At 33.5% G+C, this 18,331-nt stretch overlaps 1 long non-coding RNA gene and 1 pseudogene across 1 annotated transcript; one reads left to right on the top strand and one right to left on the bottom strand.

The window, feature by feature from the left end:
• Positions 1-1,650: 1,650 nt before the first annotated feature.
• LOC114273846 (UDP-glucosyltransferase 29 pseudogene) lies at positions 1,651-3,660 on the bottom strand (annotated as a pseudogene).
• A 4,314-nt stretch (positions 3,661-7,974) lies between these two features.
• On the top strand, positions 7,975-10,016 carry LOC145791905 (uncharacterized). The gene is made up of 4 exons (XR_014331205.1): positions 7,975-8,017; positions 9,247-9,351; positions 9,434-9,835; positions 9,915-10,016. It is a non-coding gene; the product is annotated as an uncharacterized LOC145791905 (long non-coding RNA).
• The last annotated feature ends 8,315 nt before the right edge of the window (positions 10,017-18,331 follow it).

Below are 18,331 nucleotides of genomic sequence, written 5' to 3' on the forward strand. Positions count from 1 at the left end.
CATAAAAAATAACATCTTTCATTAATTAATCATTAACTCATTAACAGAGTGTATAATGCAAGTAATAAATATTTTTTTCTTCAAAAATACCTGTATCAAGCTTTATGAAATTAATATATATATATATTTTGACTATCTTACATTTTTTATTTCTCATTTTTTCTCAACTAATAATATTACTTTGTCTAATCATCACACCACTGTCTCTATTTAGAGTGCGTGTATAATAAGGCTAAGGATTTTCATTGTTTAATTTAATGTGTTTTGAGCGATAATCTTTTTTTTTTAATTTTAAAATTGGAAATAACTATGTGATATATAGTTATTATTTGGGAGGGAAATAAACTACCATTACAAAAGGTATCAAATTTCTCTCCATAGGAGTTCAATTCGTCGCCTCACACCACAAAAGATGTTACGTACACAATCACTAGGTCAAATGCCCTGATTTTGACCACCTTAATTTTGAAAAATGTACAAAAACATCCCTTTGGAGATAGTTTGAAAGGGTGAAAATAATACAATTTCATAATTAAAAGGGTTAAAATATATAAATTTATAGATGAAGAGGATAAACTAATATTTATTAATAATTGAAAGAGTGTTGATGTAATTAATCGTAATTTTTTTTCTCCGTATAATATGTTATTCATCAAAGTCATCGAGATCACAATGTACAACAACATCAACCAATTCTACAAAAATTTAAAAATTAAACAAAACAATCAATCATAAGATGGCACAATTGGATGTATTGGGACTCTATGAATTGGGTCCAACATGGCCTTTTCACCGGCCGGCACTCACCTGATGATGTGAATGTTTCTATTTTTATTTTAGCTCTTGCATAACTTATAATATATTGACAAAATTTGCAGCCATAATCATTTTATGTTTTATTAACTCATTATTATATAACGTTGAAAAACACACACAAAATTTTTTTAAAAAAAAATCATCAAAATAAACCAAGCCTTGTTATGTATAAAATCTAAAACAACTCCATCCAGTCGGCCATTTCAATTTGTGGGCTCTCTGTGAATTCTATTTCAATGATTAATATGTTCATCTTTTGTACGCAAACAATTATACTAACATGAATTTGTCACGTTTCTATTAGAAAAAAGAAAGACTATTTTTAAAATCACACTTATTTTATTATTTTAATTTTTTTTTTTGAAAATAAATATAACAAAATCATGTAGTTGTAATTATCATATGAGATACTCGAATGATCTACACAAAAAGGTCAAAAATATCAACGAATTAGAGTATCAAAATGGGATTAGCTTTAGACCCATGGGCCTAGATTGGTGATGTTTTCACTACTCTGTTTTAGTTGTTCTTCTGGGCGAAGTGTTTTCTCAAAACAGTAGGGGTTTGGATGTTATCTTCTGGTTTCTCTTTTCTCTTTTCTCTGTTGTGTTTATGGTTTGGGGTTTGGTTGCCATCTTTTCAACCATTTCAGCTTTGTTCTGGGTTTCAGATTGCATAAAAAAAAAAAAAAAACAAACAAACAAACAAACAAACAAACAAATACCAAAACAATGCTTGTTAGTATATGTCCTTAGAAAGTTACAAGAACAAAATGCAACAAAAAAAGAAACAAGCTTTATAATGCAAAAAAAGAAAAAAGAAAAAAGAAACTCATCATCTATCCTTACAAAGTTGAAGCAACTCTTTAACCACCTTATCTATCTCTTCCCCTCCTTTCATTCTTATTTTCTCACTAAATTCTCTAGCTTTAATTCTTATATCCTCCCCACTTTTTTCCACAACAATTCTCCTTATTACTTGTGCTATCGCTTCTTTGTTGAGTCTGCCATTCTCGTGTCGAATGACCTCCATAGCCGCACCAACCTCCTCCACCAGTCTAGCATTTAATGGCTGGTCCAAATGCATTGGCATTGCTACAATTGGTATCCCAAATGTTAAGTTTTCCAATACCGAATTCCATCCCCAGTGACTCACAAAGCAACCGGTGCTTGAATGGGCCAGAATTCTTGCCTGTGGTGCCCAACCCTCTACAACCATTCCCCTCTCTGCTACCCTCTCAATAAACCCCTTTGGCAGTGCTTCTTCAAGCTCAACTTTCTCTCCTACAGGAAACCTAACAACCCATATGAAATTAACCTTGCTAAGCTCTAACCCATGAGCTATCTTTTCAATCTCTTCCTTTGACATAAAATACTCACTGCCAAAGGAAACAAACAGAGTGGAGGACTCATCCTTGTTATCAAGCCATTGTATGATCTCAGAGTGCTCGTTTTCATCATCGATGATTTCTTTCACAAGAGGACCAACAGGGACAACCACTACAAGAAATATGATGTTAGGTGGCGTTTTTTTAACGGCGTTTTTTTAAATGCCATTGTTTCTAATATTCAACGGCGTTTTATAAATGTCTTATTTTCCTGTAATTAAAACGGCGCCGTTTCAAGAATCAAAGACGTTTTTAAACGCCTTGGAATGGTTTTTTCCCAACACCCTCCTCCTCTCCTGTTTCACCTTTATTTTGAATCTGCTGAAGCAAGGTATAAGTGAAAATCTCATTCTCACGCTCTTACTCTCACTTTCGCGCTCTCTCTCTCTCGCCCTCTCTGCGCTGTCTAAGATCGTTCAAAATCAAAGTCAGAGGCATTTCGAAGTTCTCTCTCAAAATCGATTCAGATCGGTGAATCGATTCAGATCGGTGAGGTACTCTCTCTCTCTCCCCCCTCTCTCTCTCTCTCTCTCTCTCTCTGCTGTCTAAACCCTAGTTATCTCTGTCAGTTCAGCTCTGTGATTCAGAGATTCACAGATTCAGCTCGGTCTCTGTGAAACATAATTTTTGACTTGAATTTTGACTTGAATTCAGAGATTCACAGATTCAGATCGGTGAGGTACTCTCTCTCTCCCCCCCCTCTCTTTATTTTGAGGCGTTTTATTTTGACTTGAATTTCGGTTTTTTTATTTATTTATTATTTATTTATCAAAAGATCAGATCTCCTTTGTTCTTCAAGCATAAGCAACTAGATTTAGATGAGGATAGATTAAGTGTATTTGTGGTTTGTAGAATTATATGGGGAACACTTGTTTATCAAGCTTATATTATTATGTTAATTATGTTAATTTATTAAAAATTGTCTATGTTGGTTGTTTGCCGTAGTATGTTACAGGTTATGGTTGTTAATTGATGGAAGCAATATGTTGGTTGTTCGAATGTTCGTATTTGGAACACTGAATCTTGGTTATATTTTCTTCTAGAAAATAGAGATAATCACTATTGATGTATTTGTTTTTGTCTATCAACGAACTATAACTTTGAAAAAAAAAAAAAAAAAAACTCAAACTTGAAATCATGTGGGGGGGTCAGGATATGTATGTCTAAATCTCCAATAAACCATCTTGCTTGGACGAAGCATTCAAGCTGCTGCTGGAAAGACTCCACTGATCCGAAAATCCCAGAGATGAAACCCCAATATTTCTGCATTTGGCAACAGTTCTTACACTTTCAATCAATTCTTGGGTTCGAGTCTCCTGTGACAGTATCTCCAGTAACTGTCCTGGACTGATAACCAGCTTCACCTTCCAAACTCTACCTCCATTGTTGTACTTGTAGGGCCTGGAGAACACCTTTGTGTATGATCTCTTCAACACGCTTCGACCATCACATGACATTCTATAAGGAGTGACTAGTGATTGAGGAGGCACATTGTAACTGTTAGACCTTACATGGCCAACTTGGATAATTTCACCACCACCACCTAGACCTTTGCAGTTGAGTGTCTACAATTTCTCTACCCTGCAGTCCAATCCTCCCCCAGACAACTCTCCCTCTAAACTTACAATCAAATTTTGCTTCTGCTTCAAATTGCAATTATTTCCAACTTTTCCCAATCACTCCAACCTTTTTGCAAATCAAACATGCCATATGATGTAGAACTTTGCATGATTCTGTCACTTTTAGGACTAAAAAATTGAAAAAAAAAACCTCGACAATATATGTTTCAGTTGTCTTTATGTGCTCGTAAACTTGGAAAAAGAAAATATTGACAATTCAATGAGATAACTATTTTTGTGTTGTCTTGATCACTAACATTTTGATCAAAATATTTTTCGTCATCATTCCTTTTTTTTTTAATAGATGGTTTCGTCATCATTCCTAATTAACTAAAATAGACAGTTTTAGATCTTTTGTGTGCTTTCTCTGTTTACATCCTGTGTCTCCAACCTTTTAGAGTTGCTATGTCACCGTAATTTGAATCTAATGCAATTTATTTATTTTTTAAATTATTAAGACGCATTTAATGATTTTTTTCCCCCTAATTCAAATTACGGTAATGTAACAGTAATACAAGGGTGAGACTGAAGATTGAGGATCCCAAGCCAAAATATGTCAACCATTGGTAAACAATGACCTAAGCTGTCAACTCCGAAGTACTCCATTTAAAAAATTAGGTATAGTTTTAATAGTAAATGGACAATCTTTTTAGTTACCTCTTTTCTTTTTCTTTTTGTTTTTTTCTTTTCTTTTTATTATTTAATTTACATGCTTTAGAATATTTTTCGTCGTCATTCCTTTTTTTTTTTAATAGATGGTTTCGTCATCACTAGACCCATCCTTTTTTGTAGTATTTTTTTTTTTTGGACCATTAGTCCTTTTTACGTTATCTTTCATCATGACCTTGGACCCATACTATTAAAAAAATAATTTGATGCTTGTGCTACATGATTAAACCATTTCTTCCAAAAATATATATAATTATGTATAAAATATAATTTGAGAGAGTGTAAGACACAATTAACTTCATTTGGAGGGTTATTTGACCCAAAATAAATAAATAATCATCTAGCTAGCATGTGAAAGAATTGTCTTCCATGTAACTTTGTCTTGATTGGGATCGTGAATGTGAAACCTAGAGACTTGTATGAGGTGTGTGGAGAACAACCAACTATTGATGAAGGACTACATCACAACGAAGTGGAAGGATTTGGTGATCAAGAGTTAGATGTAGCTTCCTTCACTTGTGAGGAGGACATGGATTGGGTTAGGCAAGGTATTGATGGAACAACTGTTGATGAAACTATTGGACCTCTTGAAGCATCGACAGAGGCACAATTTGAAGATGACAAAGAACTGATATGATATTGTAATTGGCCGCATATTCACTTTTACATTTGTATGGATATTCATATTAATAAAATCTTTGCTTTTGTACCTTTGTAATTTTCTTTAAATGGCCATTTTTACCTTTCATGTACTCTTATTTTGTTTTGAATACAGTAGATATTTATAGATTATTATGTCCTTACTCTTATGTTTGTAGTTTGTTTATAGATATTATCTATGAGTTCTAGCTCCGACCATTCTTCTAGTGAAAGTGAGCAATCAATCTCTAGTAGTTCTAGTTCAGATGAGACTCAAACCACACTCAAGATGAAAGTCATACCCGATCCACCGGCATCATGGCATCCACCAGGCAGTCTTCTTACCACATCACGTAGCGGTAGTACATCACATGGCTCTGTTTCAGCTGGTATGTATAAACTTTGCTTGATATTTTCTTATGGTGTTTTTGAGTTAGATCTGTAGTCCTATCTATTTTTTTCCTGTATTTTTTATTATAACCAAACAAAAAGTGAAATTATATTTGAAAACCAATTTGTTTTTTTTTTTTTTGAAAACCCATCAAAGGCCAGAGGCCAGAGGTACTTGTTATATTTTTTTTCTAGTAACAAGGGTTTAGCTACTTGATATGGGTCCCTCATGACACTGGTTGACTGCATTATTTGAGCCTTTTTTACTCCATATTAAGAGAAAACTATAGCTAGAGCGAAAAACATTCTCGTAAGATGTCAAAGATGAGTCCATATTGTTTTAAAAAGCATCTTTGACATCTTACTATCAAACAAAGCATCTTTGACATCTTACTATTAATAAAAGTTGCTTGACTTATCAAAAAATATATATATTTAAATCCTTTTTTTGTTATTCTGCTACAGTTTACATATCCATGGGATAATGCCATTCGTTTTTGTATAAATATGTCAGCTTAGACATATAGATAGTTTAAGCTTACTTATTGTTGGTGGAATGTCTTATTGTTGGATGTAGATTGGTATGATTTTCCATCTCTTGTTTTGCTCGAGGAAAAAACGTAATTTTCCATTCTTCGTGATTTGTTCTTCTTTATTTAAGTTCATTTTCTCTCTTATTAAAAAATATTAAGATAAAATGACCTGTAAGAATAATAGCCAATGGGTGTGGCATTTGTCTGTTGAATTTATTTAATCTTGGGAAGCACCCAACTAAAATCCTGCCAATTCAATGCTAAGTAGAAATATACTATATACATATGTACACATTTACAATGTTTGAGGATGCCCCCATTGACTGACCAACACATTCTTTCTCCCAAAAACATCTTAGACATTGTTTCAGATAGGTAATGATTTGAACTCCTGGATGCCAGACTAAGGCCTCATATTGCCCATTATTTAAGGGGTTTTGTGTTTCAGTTTCAATTGGAAACTCAAATCAAGAGACTAAAAATTATTGTTTGCTACTGATACTACAGTAGTGGATGCCTGCAATGTGAATATTGCAACTGTATCCAATGTTAAGCCAGTTTTGATTTCCCCCAACAACATACTTCTGTTTTCTTGCTTATTGACCAATTGAATGTATTCACCTTTGTCTCCAACAAGATAAAGCTTGTAAGCAGGGACCCCTTTAACTGAAAAACTCATCTCTTGTTATTCTACATTGAAAAAGAAAAAATGTTAAATAGCCGTCTCAAACTTGATTATTTGTTAGTTTACGGTTTGCACAAGAGTTGATGTAGTCTTTGTTGTCTTAGCACGTTCAGATAACTTTTGTACTTCCACTGATGTGATTATGCATATCCTCCTCAACCCCTTATCTTTCCTATTTGTTTATTAATAGTAAGATGTCAAAGATGCTTTTTAAAACAATTCAATGATTAGACTTGAGAATCAAGAACTCTCATCAAAATCAAGGAATACCTTAAAAAAAGTTTAAAATTCCAAATCAAACACATTTCACACATATTACACTCAAAATTTGGTAGGGCCCTAACTACAACCATTCTTTCAATGGCAATCACTGTTGCCAAACTCTTCTTGCAGAGGCTCATTTTAATGGGTCCTAACAGCAACCATTCTTTAACTCAAGTGTGCTGATAATATGCTTCTTTGACACACACTGCAGCGTGATTTCTAACTCGCTAGCAATGGTAAACATTTACTGATTGTGGCATACCATGTATCTGTGTTTTGTAGGTCCTAGCTCAAGTCAAGCCACACAAAAGCAGACAAGGGGTCCCACATATGTGCATGGTCAATGGGGTACTAGTGAAGATGGCATTTTAAAAGTTGTTCCAAATGAGTTGAATCAAGTAGTTGAAGGACACACATCCCTTGCTTCACATTTGGGCATTTTGGCACGAGATGAGAGTCTTGCACCACTCACTTTTACCACTTGGCATTATGTTCCAAAACAAAACAAAGATAACGTATGGAGGGAGATAAAGGTATATATGGATATTTAATATGAAATAAGTTACAATTGTATTCCATATGAAATGCATATTACAAGTGTAGTTGACATTGCATATTACAAGTGTATATAATTGTAATGCAGGCTCATACGGATGCAGATGAATCCATGAAGAGAACACTAATGGCTTCATTTGGAAAGAAATGGAGAGATTGGAAAAGTCGAGTGAAAACAATGGGATACAAACCCTTCAAGAATGATGCAGAACGGTTGGCTCATCGACCAGATAGAGTACATGAGGATCAGTTGCGGGCTTTGGTCTACTATTGGGGCACTCAGAGTGCATCGGTAAAATTTTATTTATGTGAAAAAATGTTTATATATGATAATTTTTTATAACATCTTAAATAAATTTCATATTTGACAGAAATCAAGCAAGAAAAATAGAAAATCTAGAAAAAGAAGACATTACATCATAGAACAGGCCGAAAGCCTTTCTCAGTAGTTCGACTGGAGGTATATATATATATATAAAGGATCTCAAAGGCTTTGGAGTGAATCAAAGTTAGTTAATATAGCATGATAGATGATCCATTAACCTTAAGAAAAAAAATTGCCTAAATCAAGGATCAATAGAACATGAAGGCTTTACATATATAGTTCTTGTTGATTTGTGTGATATTCTGGTTTGTTAGGTTAGGCCTTGGTTGCTCTCAGTATTTGTAGTTCTTGTTGATTTATATGGGTGGATGGATTGATGTGGTTGTTGGAATGGGTGTGCTGTTGTGCATTTTGTGATTCTTCTAGGCTGTGCATCTGAGTTTTGCATCTGTGAACACTGATGCTGTGTCTGAGTTTTGCATTTGTGACCTCTGCTGCTGTGTCTTGCCTCTGTTGGGGTTGCTGCTGTGTTTCTGTGGGTAGCTTGTTCTAGTTTGCAGAGTCCTGAAGTTTTGCAGCCTCTGAAATTTGTATTGTTGTGTGTAGGATGATATGTGTGAGAGAATGAACAACAATAGTATTATGTTATGATCTTGGTAGATAATCTGCAAGAATCTGATGTGCTGCTGGTCTGGGTGAAAAGGAGTGCTGCTAATCTGTGCTGCTGGTTTGGGTGAAAAGGAGTACTCTTGATAAAATTAAAGCCTGTTTTGCTCTTGGTGTGCTGCAGTTGTCTTTTATTTCTCTGTTTAGTTTTCTTGATTGTGATTGTTTTGTGTTTTGCTCTATGGTTCTGCTCTCCTAATTGGTGGCTGCTATTGCTATGGTTGGTTGCTGCTGATCTGTGGAGGTGGTTGGTAGTTTGGTTTTTGGTTTGTGTTAGGTCTGGCTCCTATCTAGGTTATTTGCTTTGCTTTGGTACTTCTTTTTTGTCACTGGTCAAAATATTGTAGCACAAACATGTGCACTCATTGACACATTGAGCTCTTGCATTTTCTGTAACCCTACCGATTCATCCCAAAGGTATGTTTGATTGAATTCAGTGTAGCATTCCATTTCAGCCTGTTGCATGATATTCTGTTATGTTGAACATGAGTGTACTTCATGTGTATCCTTAACTGGACAGATATCTGAGCTGTGATCAGTGTATTTAGGACAATTTTATCTTATGTATTGCAGATTCTTCTTCATTTTATGTAGTGAAGAAATATGAAATAATGCATTAAAAACTAAGACATTCAAAGTATTAAATGGAAACTTTGGTTCTTATTTATCTTAAGATTTTGGTTGTCTTTCATTTATAGGAGACAAAAAAGAACAATGGGATTCCTGCTAGTCGGTCACAGGTGTGGATGGCCGCATACATGAAAGATGGGACGTCAAATAGTGATTCAGTTAATGAGGTTATGGTATGTGATACTACTTTATCTTTGGACTTTAAATATGATTTATATTTATATTGGAGGCTAATTATTGAATTCAAACTTGCAGACTCAAATGAATGAGTTAACAGAGCACATGGAGGGATCTTCTACTGACCCTACAGCATTACAGGAGCAAATCTTCACACAAGTTATGGGCCCAGAGCGACCTGGCCGTGTTCGGACATTTGGATTGGGACCGTAACCCACTGATGTTTTTGGAGGTGGATATAGGCGGTCACAAGAGCAGAATCGTCTCTTCCAAACTCAAGTTCAGGAACAAGTTCAAGAGCAACTTCAACAGTATCAAATGCAGTTCGAGTCGAAGATGAATGAAGTAATGGAGAAACAAATTCAGGCTATACGCACAGATTTTCAGTCACGAATTCAGTTTTTGGAATCTCAATTGCAAGCTGCAGGCGTGCCCGTTGATCCAGTTGTTGCACCATCAAACCCATTACATAGGCAGCAGGTATTTTATTATTTTTACTAGTTATTACTTTAAATTGCCTAGAGCTAATATACAACTTAAGCCTCTTATTGAATGATAGGTTGTGGATTCACTTAGTAGTCATCCTACTGTTCGGCCAATGTCACATCAACAACAATCTCATGCATTTTCATCCCAAGAGGTAAGCAATCATTTAATCAAAAGTTTTTTTGACAAATAACATATCTTATTAATTACAATACTTGCTCTTATTAAATATAGGTTCACCTTTCAAACAAAGAGAAGAAGAATAAGAAGAAGAAAAAAAACTAACAAGGTAAAAATGTAGATTTATACTTATTAATCTATCCTCTAAACTTTAAAAATTAGTGCTATGTTTTATTTTTATTATTTTTTATTAATTATTTATATGTATAACATAATAAATATATTAAACTATATACTTTGCGCCCCCCCATGTGTCATGAACATTGTTGCGGATCTTCAATTTGGTGGGGGGTTTGTGGAGGGGGAAAAAAGGAAAGGGAAACAAAATGTGAATAATATTTAGCTTACATGTTATTTACATTTCCCTTCAATTTTCTAGTGTCATGTTTCTTATTGGTTATATTATACATGATATTGGTGGCTAGTCCGAATTGTTTACACCTGTTGGTTATATCCTTTGTTAATGGTGCTCAGTGCAGTTTATGGCTGTAGAAAATTCTTTATCTTCAGTCAAAATGCTGCTTATCAAATCCCAACTTTTAGTTTTGGGATATTGGTGGTTGGGATAATTGGCCGTTTCTTGCAGTTTATTCATGAGAATTGCAGTTCTGTCAATCATTCAGTACATAGAAACTAATATGAAGACAATTGGCCTCATTTGGATCCTTTTTTCTAAATGAATAATTTTGACCTTTTCATCATTAACAGGAAGAGGCTACCAAAAGCAAGTATGTAGGAAAGGCATGGTACCAGACTATGATCTCCAACAGCGATTACACCGAGTTTGAAAACTTCTCAAAGTGGTTGGGAGTCTCCCAGTGAGATTTTCTGTCTTTGAGTTTTGTCTTAGGTATACTATCTTTATCTAATTGTTTTGTTTCAAGAGGAGTTAATTTACTTTTTGTGGCAGTTTTGAGACAAGAATTGAGTTTGGTGGGTTATGTTTTATGACAAGATGGATGGATTTTTCATTTTAGCAGATCTGGAATCAAAATTTTACAAATTGTAGTCTCTTACTTAAGAACAGTTTGTTAGTTTTTTTTTTTTGAATGAGAAACTGAATTAATGCTTCATTTGTTATTTGAAAGGGAGTTATTATTTTATATGTTAGTTTTATTACAGATATTTGAATGGGAGTTAATATTTTCTATGTTAGTTTTATTACAGGTATTTGAATGGGAGTTAATAGTTTGTATGTTAGTTTCATTACAGGTATTTTTTTATTAATTGAATGAGAAATTAAATTCAATATTTTCTTACAGGTATTCTTTTTAATTTAATCAAATAAAATTAGCACAATATCAAAAAAAAAAAAAAGATATGACGGCGTTTCTACAAACAACTCCTAAACCCGCAACAGTAACGGTTATATTTTTAAAACAGATACGGCGGCGTTTCAAAAACGTCGCTAAATATTGTTGGTGACGTTAGCGTGTGTATAGTGGGACATTTGGCGGCGTTTAAAAAACGCCGCCTATACTAATATCACGACGTTTTTAAAACGTCGCAAAGCTACAGCGACAGCCGCAGCTTCGACATTTGGTACTAAACGCCACAAAAGGAATTAGGGGCGTTTTTGATACATATGGCGGCGTTTTTTAAACGCTGCTAAAAGTCCGATTTCTAGCAGTGAACCTTCTTCCCACCTATATCCGACAGATAATCGATGTGCTTTCCTTCAAGCTCTCGAAAAGTGTTGTACAACACAATCTTGCAAGGTGGTTTCATTTCAGGTTGATCATTTACAGGGGCAGCTTGTTTCTCTTTGGATTTTTGTTGTGGCATTCCCGATCATATGGTGAAACCGTGTTTCGTGGAATCTAGAAAGCTAAATTGTTGGGAAAATGGTTTAATGTAGGCATATTTTTTAGCCCAATTTTAAGTGGGCCCCAAACATTGTTTGGGGTAGGTCCGACGAGATGAAGTGTTCCTTGCCACGTGGCAAGTCACACGGTGAATACGGAACATTAAAACCATTTATGAGTGAATGGGAAGTTGACGTCGTTTTCGGGTCGAACATTAATTTTTTAGATAAAATTCATTTGAATTTTTTTTTAAAAAAAAAAAAATTTATTGTGAGAATTTAATTTAATTCTAAATTCAAAATTTGGGTTCCTAAGTGGTTTCCTAAAGTTTGTAATTTTGGGAATTTAATTTAATTCTAAATTCAAATAGTGGTTTCCTAAAGTTTGTCAAATAGATTAATATTTATATTCTAAATATTGTTTTATTAAATCTATTTAACTTTTGGCTTTATTTGATTAAACTATTCTAAATAGTTTAATAAATATATATATTCCAACTGTTTTGAATCTAGTACCAACGGATCTTTCCTTTTCACATGTTTGAATATTTGTGTGCTAGTGTAACGGTCACAGAATTTGTTTGAATTCAAATTCTGAAACTGTCCATAATTTGCACCTGTTCACTACATGTTTTGCACTTGTTCGGGACAACATTTGTGTGCCTATATATATACCTACTTTCAGCAGTGTTTAGGGGATCCGAAATTTATTCTGCATGTTTGATATTGCTGTCCAGATTTCATTTGTATGCATTACTCTTCATTTTAGATTTAGAATAAATTAAAGAGAGTATAGAACACAAGGTTTGGTTCGTCGTACAATTTTGTTTGGTGTGCTACAACAATTTTGTGAAGATCATTGTATCTTGGGAGATAAACGCCACTCAACCGTAAGCACCGTAGCAGGGCGAATCTGTCTTAAGGACAGAGTTTCACACACTCGACTTGGTCTTAATTTTAATTCGGTTCGATAAATAAATATGGTATGTTATTTATTTATTTTGTTTGAGTTTATTTCAAGTTATTTTATTTACACAGAAGATTGTTCCAATAATCTTAAGACAGATCAAATTATTCTGTTTACAAAATTTTTCGTTTGTTTCATTTTCTCTTTCTTCGTTTAAGAAAATTATTTTCTGTGGATTTACAAAATAATATTCTGGTTGGAAAAACAAATAATGATTATGTGCTAGTTGACAGATAGTAGTAATATACTGTCTCTTTTCTTTGACAACAACTAGTAGTACGATACTGGTGTCATTAACAATTTAGAATATATTTTTGTGGAATTTTTTCAGAAATTAATTTTGGATTTTAGAAATTATTTTCTGAGTTTTCATTACTTAAAATTCTGTTTTAGTATTTTAATTATTGAAGTGTTACAGAAATTTATTTTATGTGTGGAATTATTTTGGTTAAATAAAATTTTATATTATTTCCAAATTAATTGAAAAATAAAAGTTATAGTTTTTATTTCTTTTATTTTACAGAATTTAATTTTTTGTGTGGAATTAATTTGTTTAAATAAAATTTTATTTTATTTTCAAATTAATTGGAAAATAAAAGTTACATTCTTGTTTCTTTTATTTTTACAGAATTTAATTCTGTGAATTTGGATTAGTTTTCTACGTGGAATTAATTTGGTTAAATAAAATTTTATTTTATTTTATTTCAAATTAATTGAAAATAAAAGTTACATTTTGTTTTGTTTCTTTTATTTTAACAGATTTTATATCTGTAGTTTTGGTTTAATTTGTTTAAATAAAATTTTATTTTATTTTCAAATTAATTGGAAATAAAAGTTACAATTTTTGTTTCTTTTATTTTTTGCAGAATTTAAAATTCTGTGTTTTTTGCTTTTAATTTTCTGTACAGTATTAAATTCTAATTATAATTGTGGTTTATAATTTAAAATTTATGGCTACTAAAACTGGTCAAACTAATGTTCAAACCAGTACTGGTATGATGATTGCCATTACGCCAACCTCTCCTTATGTTGGGACTATGCCAGTGAATCATGGTGAAAAACCAGGAAAGTTCTTAGGAACTGTTTTTAAAAGATGGTAGAAGAAAATACTATCTAAAGGAGGGGAAACTAAGAAGTACAAGTTTAATGGCATGTGTTACATTTGTAACAAAGAGGGACATCGGACCAAAGATTGTCGTTACAAACGTAAAGGCAAAGGAAGATCAAGTAAGATGGTTGCTAAAGCCAAAATGACCGAATTGGATAAAATTTCCAATGGTGTAGATGTCATCAATCTTTCTGCAGTTGTTTCCGAGGCAAATCTTGTCGGAAATCCTAAAGATTGGTGGGTGGATACTGGTGCTACTCGCCATATCTGTGCCGACAAAAAGATGTTCACATCTTATTCTACAGTGGACACTGGTGAACAACTTTTTATGGACAACTCCTCAACTTCCAAAGTTGAAGGACAATGGAAGATTGTTCTGAAAATGACATCAGGAAAGGAACTCACTCTCAACAATGTGCTGCATGTACCAGACATTCCCAAGAATTTAGTTTCCGGATCTTTGTTGAGTAAGAATGGGTTTAGACTAGTTTTTGAAAGTGACAAGTTTGTACTTACCAAAACCGAGATGTATGTAGGAAAATGTTACATGTCTGATGGCCTTTTCAAGTTAAATATAATGACTGTTGTACCCTCAGTTATTAATAATAATACATCTTCTTTTTACTTGCTTGAGTCTTCAAATTTATGACATGATAGACTAGGACATGTTAATTATGGATCTATACGTAGATTAATTAATATGGAATGTTTACCTAAATTTGATATTGATTCACATCATAAATATGAAATTTGTGTTGAGACAAAATTATCTAAAACTCCTTTTCATTCAATTGAAAGAAGTACAGAACCACTTGAATTCATTCATAGTGACATTTGTGATTTTAAATCAATTCAAACTAGAGGTGGGAAAAAGTACTCTATCACTTTTATAGATGATTATACTAGATATAGTTATGTTTATTTAATTCGAACCAAGGATGAAACTTTGGAAACTTTCATTCAATATAAGAATGAAGTTGAAAATCAATTTGGTAAGAAAATCAAGAAAATTAGAAGTGATAGAGGTAGTGAATATGGATCACCTTTTGGTGAGTTTTGTAAAGAACATGGAATAATTCATCAAACTATTGCTCCTTACTCACCTCAGCAAAATGGAATTGCTGAAAGGAAAAATAGGACTTTAAAAGAAATGATGAATGCCATGTTAATAAGTTCTGGATTACCTCAGAACTTGTGGGGGGAAGCAATACTTTCTGCTAATTACATTTTAAATAAAGTACTCCGGAAGAAAGTGAATCAAACACTTTATGAATTGTGGCATGGAAGAGTATCATCCTACAAATACTTAAAAGTGTGGGGGTGTTTGGGTAAAGTGGCTATTCCTAGTCCTAAAAAGACTAAGATAGGTCCTAAGACCATTGATTGCATTTTCATTGGTTATGCCAAGAATAGTAGTGCATATTGGTTTTTGATTTATAAATCAAAACATTCCGAAATGCATGTAAATACTATTATTGAATCAAGGAATGCATCTTTCTTTGAACATATATTTCCAAATAAGACTGGACAAGAGACTAATAACAATAAAAGATCTCATAATGCTATTACTAGTCAAGATCAAGAACATGATCAAGAATAAGAGTTAGATCAAAATGAGGAAGAGGAACCTAGGCGTAGTAAACGTGCTAGAACCTCAAAATCTTTTGGTCCAGATTTTCTAATATATTTGTTAGAAAATGAGCCTTTAACTTTTAAAGAGGCTATGTCCAGTCCTGAAGCTCCTTTATGGAAAGAAGCTGTCAACAGTGAAGTTGAATCCATCTTGCAAAATCACACTTGGGAATTAGTGGACTTGCCACCAGGTTGTAAACCTCTTGGATATAAGTGGATTTTCAAAAGGAAAATGAAAGTAGATGGATCAATTGACAAATACAAGGTAAGACTTGTGGTCAAAGGTTTTAGACAAAAAGAAGGTCTTGATTACTTTGACACATACTCACCGGTTACTAGAATAACATCCATTAGAATGCTAATTGCCATTGCATCTCTATACAATCTAGAAATTCATCAAATGGATGTGAAAACCGCTTTCTTAAATGGTGAGTTAAATGAAGAAATTTACATGGAACAACCATAAGGGTTTTCTGTTCTTGGGAAAGAAAAGAAAGTGTGTAAATTGGTTAAATCATTATATGGTTTAAAACAAGCACCAAAGCAATGGCATGAGAAATTTGACAAAGCAATGATGTCAAATGGATTTAAAATTAATGAGTGTGACAAATGTGTTTATATTGAAAATACAGACAAATGTTATGTCATTGTATGTCTTTATGTAGATGATATGCTTATCATTGGTAGTAATAATGACATGATTAAACTACCAAGAAAATGTTGAATAAACATTTTGACATGAAGGACATGGTCATTGCTGATGTAATTCTTGGTATGAAAATTACCAAAACATCAGAAGGATATGCTTTGTCACAATCTCGTTACATTGAGAAAACACTTGACAAATTCAACAAAGATGATGATCATCTTGCTAGAACACCTGTAGATGTTAATTTGTATCTTTCTAAGAATATACAGGAAAGTATTTCTCAATTAGAGTATGCCCAAATTATTGGAAGCTTAATGTACTTGATGAACTGCACTCGCCCAGATATAGCTTATGCAGTAAGTAAATTAAGTACATATACGAGTAACCCAGGAGTAGAACACTGGAAAACAATTATAAGGGTTCTAAGATATCTTCGATTTACTCGTAACATTGGGCTGAATTTTACTAGATATCCAGCAGTACTTGAAGGATACTGTGATGCAAATTGGATATCGGATACTAGAGACTCAAAGTCCACTAGTGGGTATGTCTTTACTCTTGGTGGGACGGCTGTATCTTGGAAATCTTCCAAACAGGCTTGCATTGCTAGGTCTACTATGAAATCAGAATTCATAGCTTTAGACAAAGCAGGGGAAGAGGCAGAATGGCTTCGCCACTTCCTTGAAGATATTCCAATTTGGCCAAAACTGGTGCCTGCTATATGCATACATTGCGATGGTCAATTAGCTATAGGTAGAGCACAGAGTCATATATATAACGGTAAGTCACGACACATTCGTTGTCGACATAACACCGTAAGACAACTATTCTCTAATGGAATTATTTTCATAGAATATGTTAAGTCTAAAGACAACATAGCAGATCCACTAACCAAAGGGTTAGCAAGAGAGTTAGTTGAGAATTCATCGAGGGGAATGGGAGTTAAGCCTATTAAATAAGAGTAACCACAACGGCAACCCAACCTAGTTGACTGGAGATCCCAAGATCTAGGTTCAAAGGGACAACCGAGTTGTGAATGACTCAGAAGGATCACTGGGGAGTCCAACTCCTACCCATTTCTATGATGAAATAGTGATGTCTACAGCATGTTAGGTTAAGTAATAATTTTAATGATTCTTATATCTAGGTAAACCTAGTGGAGTATGGCAGGATACTCTTCATAAGAATCACCTATGTGAGTGTGAACTGGGCCGGTTCTGTGAGATTTGTGAAGGGTTATAATTCTCTAGAGCACTCATGAAAGACCAGGTTGTTCAAGGCCAAAATGAACACAATAGTGAGAACTAAACTATGTCTGGGAATATACCGTGTGAGTTCTATTGTCTTGGTTTACACAAACGGCTGAACAGTTCAAGACATCATGTTCACTGATTAGCTAGTAAATCCGATAGTGTCTCACAAGGGAAGGTTCAAAGCCAAAAGCTACTTATCCTTTGCAGAATATTTTCATTTTCTGTACTCTCTGAAATTAGATCATATTGTTGCATTTTCTCTCCATCAAATTCCATTCATGTGGGGGATTGTTGGAAAAATGGTTTAATGTAGGCATATTTTTTAGCCCAATTTTAAGTGGGCCCCAAACGTTGTTTGGGGTAGGTCCGACGAGGTGAAGTGTTCCTTGCCGCGTGGCAAGTCACACGGTGAATACGGAACGTCAAAACCATTTATGAGTGAATGAGAAGTTGATGTCGTTTTTGGGTCTAACATTAATTTTTTAGATAAAATTCATTTGAATTTTTTCAAAAAAAAAAAAATATTGTGAGAATTTAATTTAATTCTAAATTCAAAATTTGGGTTCCTAAAGTTTGTAATTTTGGGAATTTAATTTAATTCTAAATTCAAATAGTGGTTTCCTAAAGTTTGTCAAATAGATTAATATTTATATTCTAAATATTGTTTTATTAAATCTATTCAACTTTTGGCTTTATTTGATTAAACTATTCTAAATAGTTTAATAAATATATATATTCCAACTGTTTTGAATCTAGTACCAACGGATCTTTCCTTTTCACATGTTTGAATATTTCTGTGCTAGTGTAACGGCCACAGAATTTGTTTGAACTCAAATTCTGAAACTGTCCATATTTTGCACCTATTCACTACATGTTTTGCACTTGTTCAGGACAGCA

Source organism: Camellia sinensis, chromosome 1, assembly GCF_055761805.1.
Source record: "Camellia sinensis isolate YWXY chromosome 1, ASM5576180v1, whole genome shotgun sequence".
Lineage (NCBI taxonomy): Eukaryota > Viridiplantae > Streptophyta > Magnoliopsida > Ericales > Theaceae > Camellia > Camellia sinensis.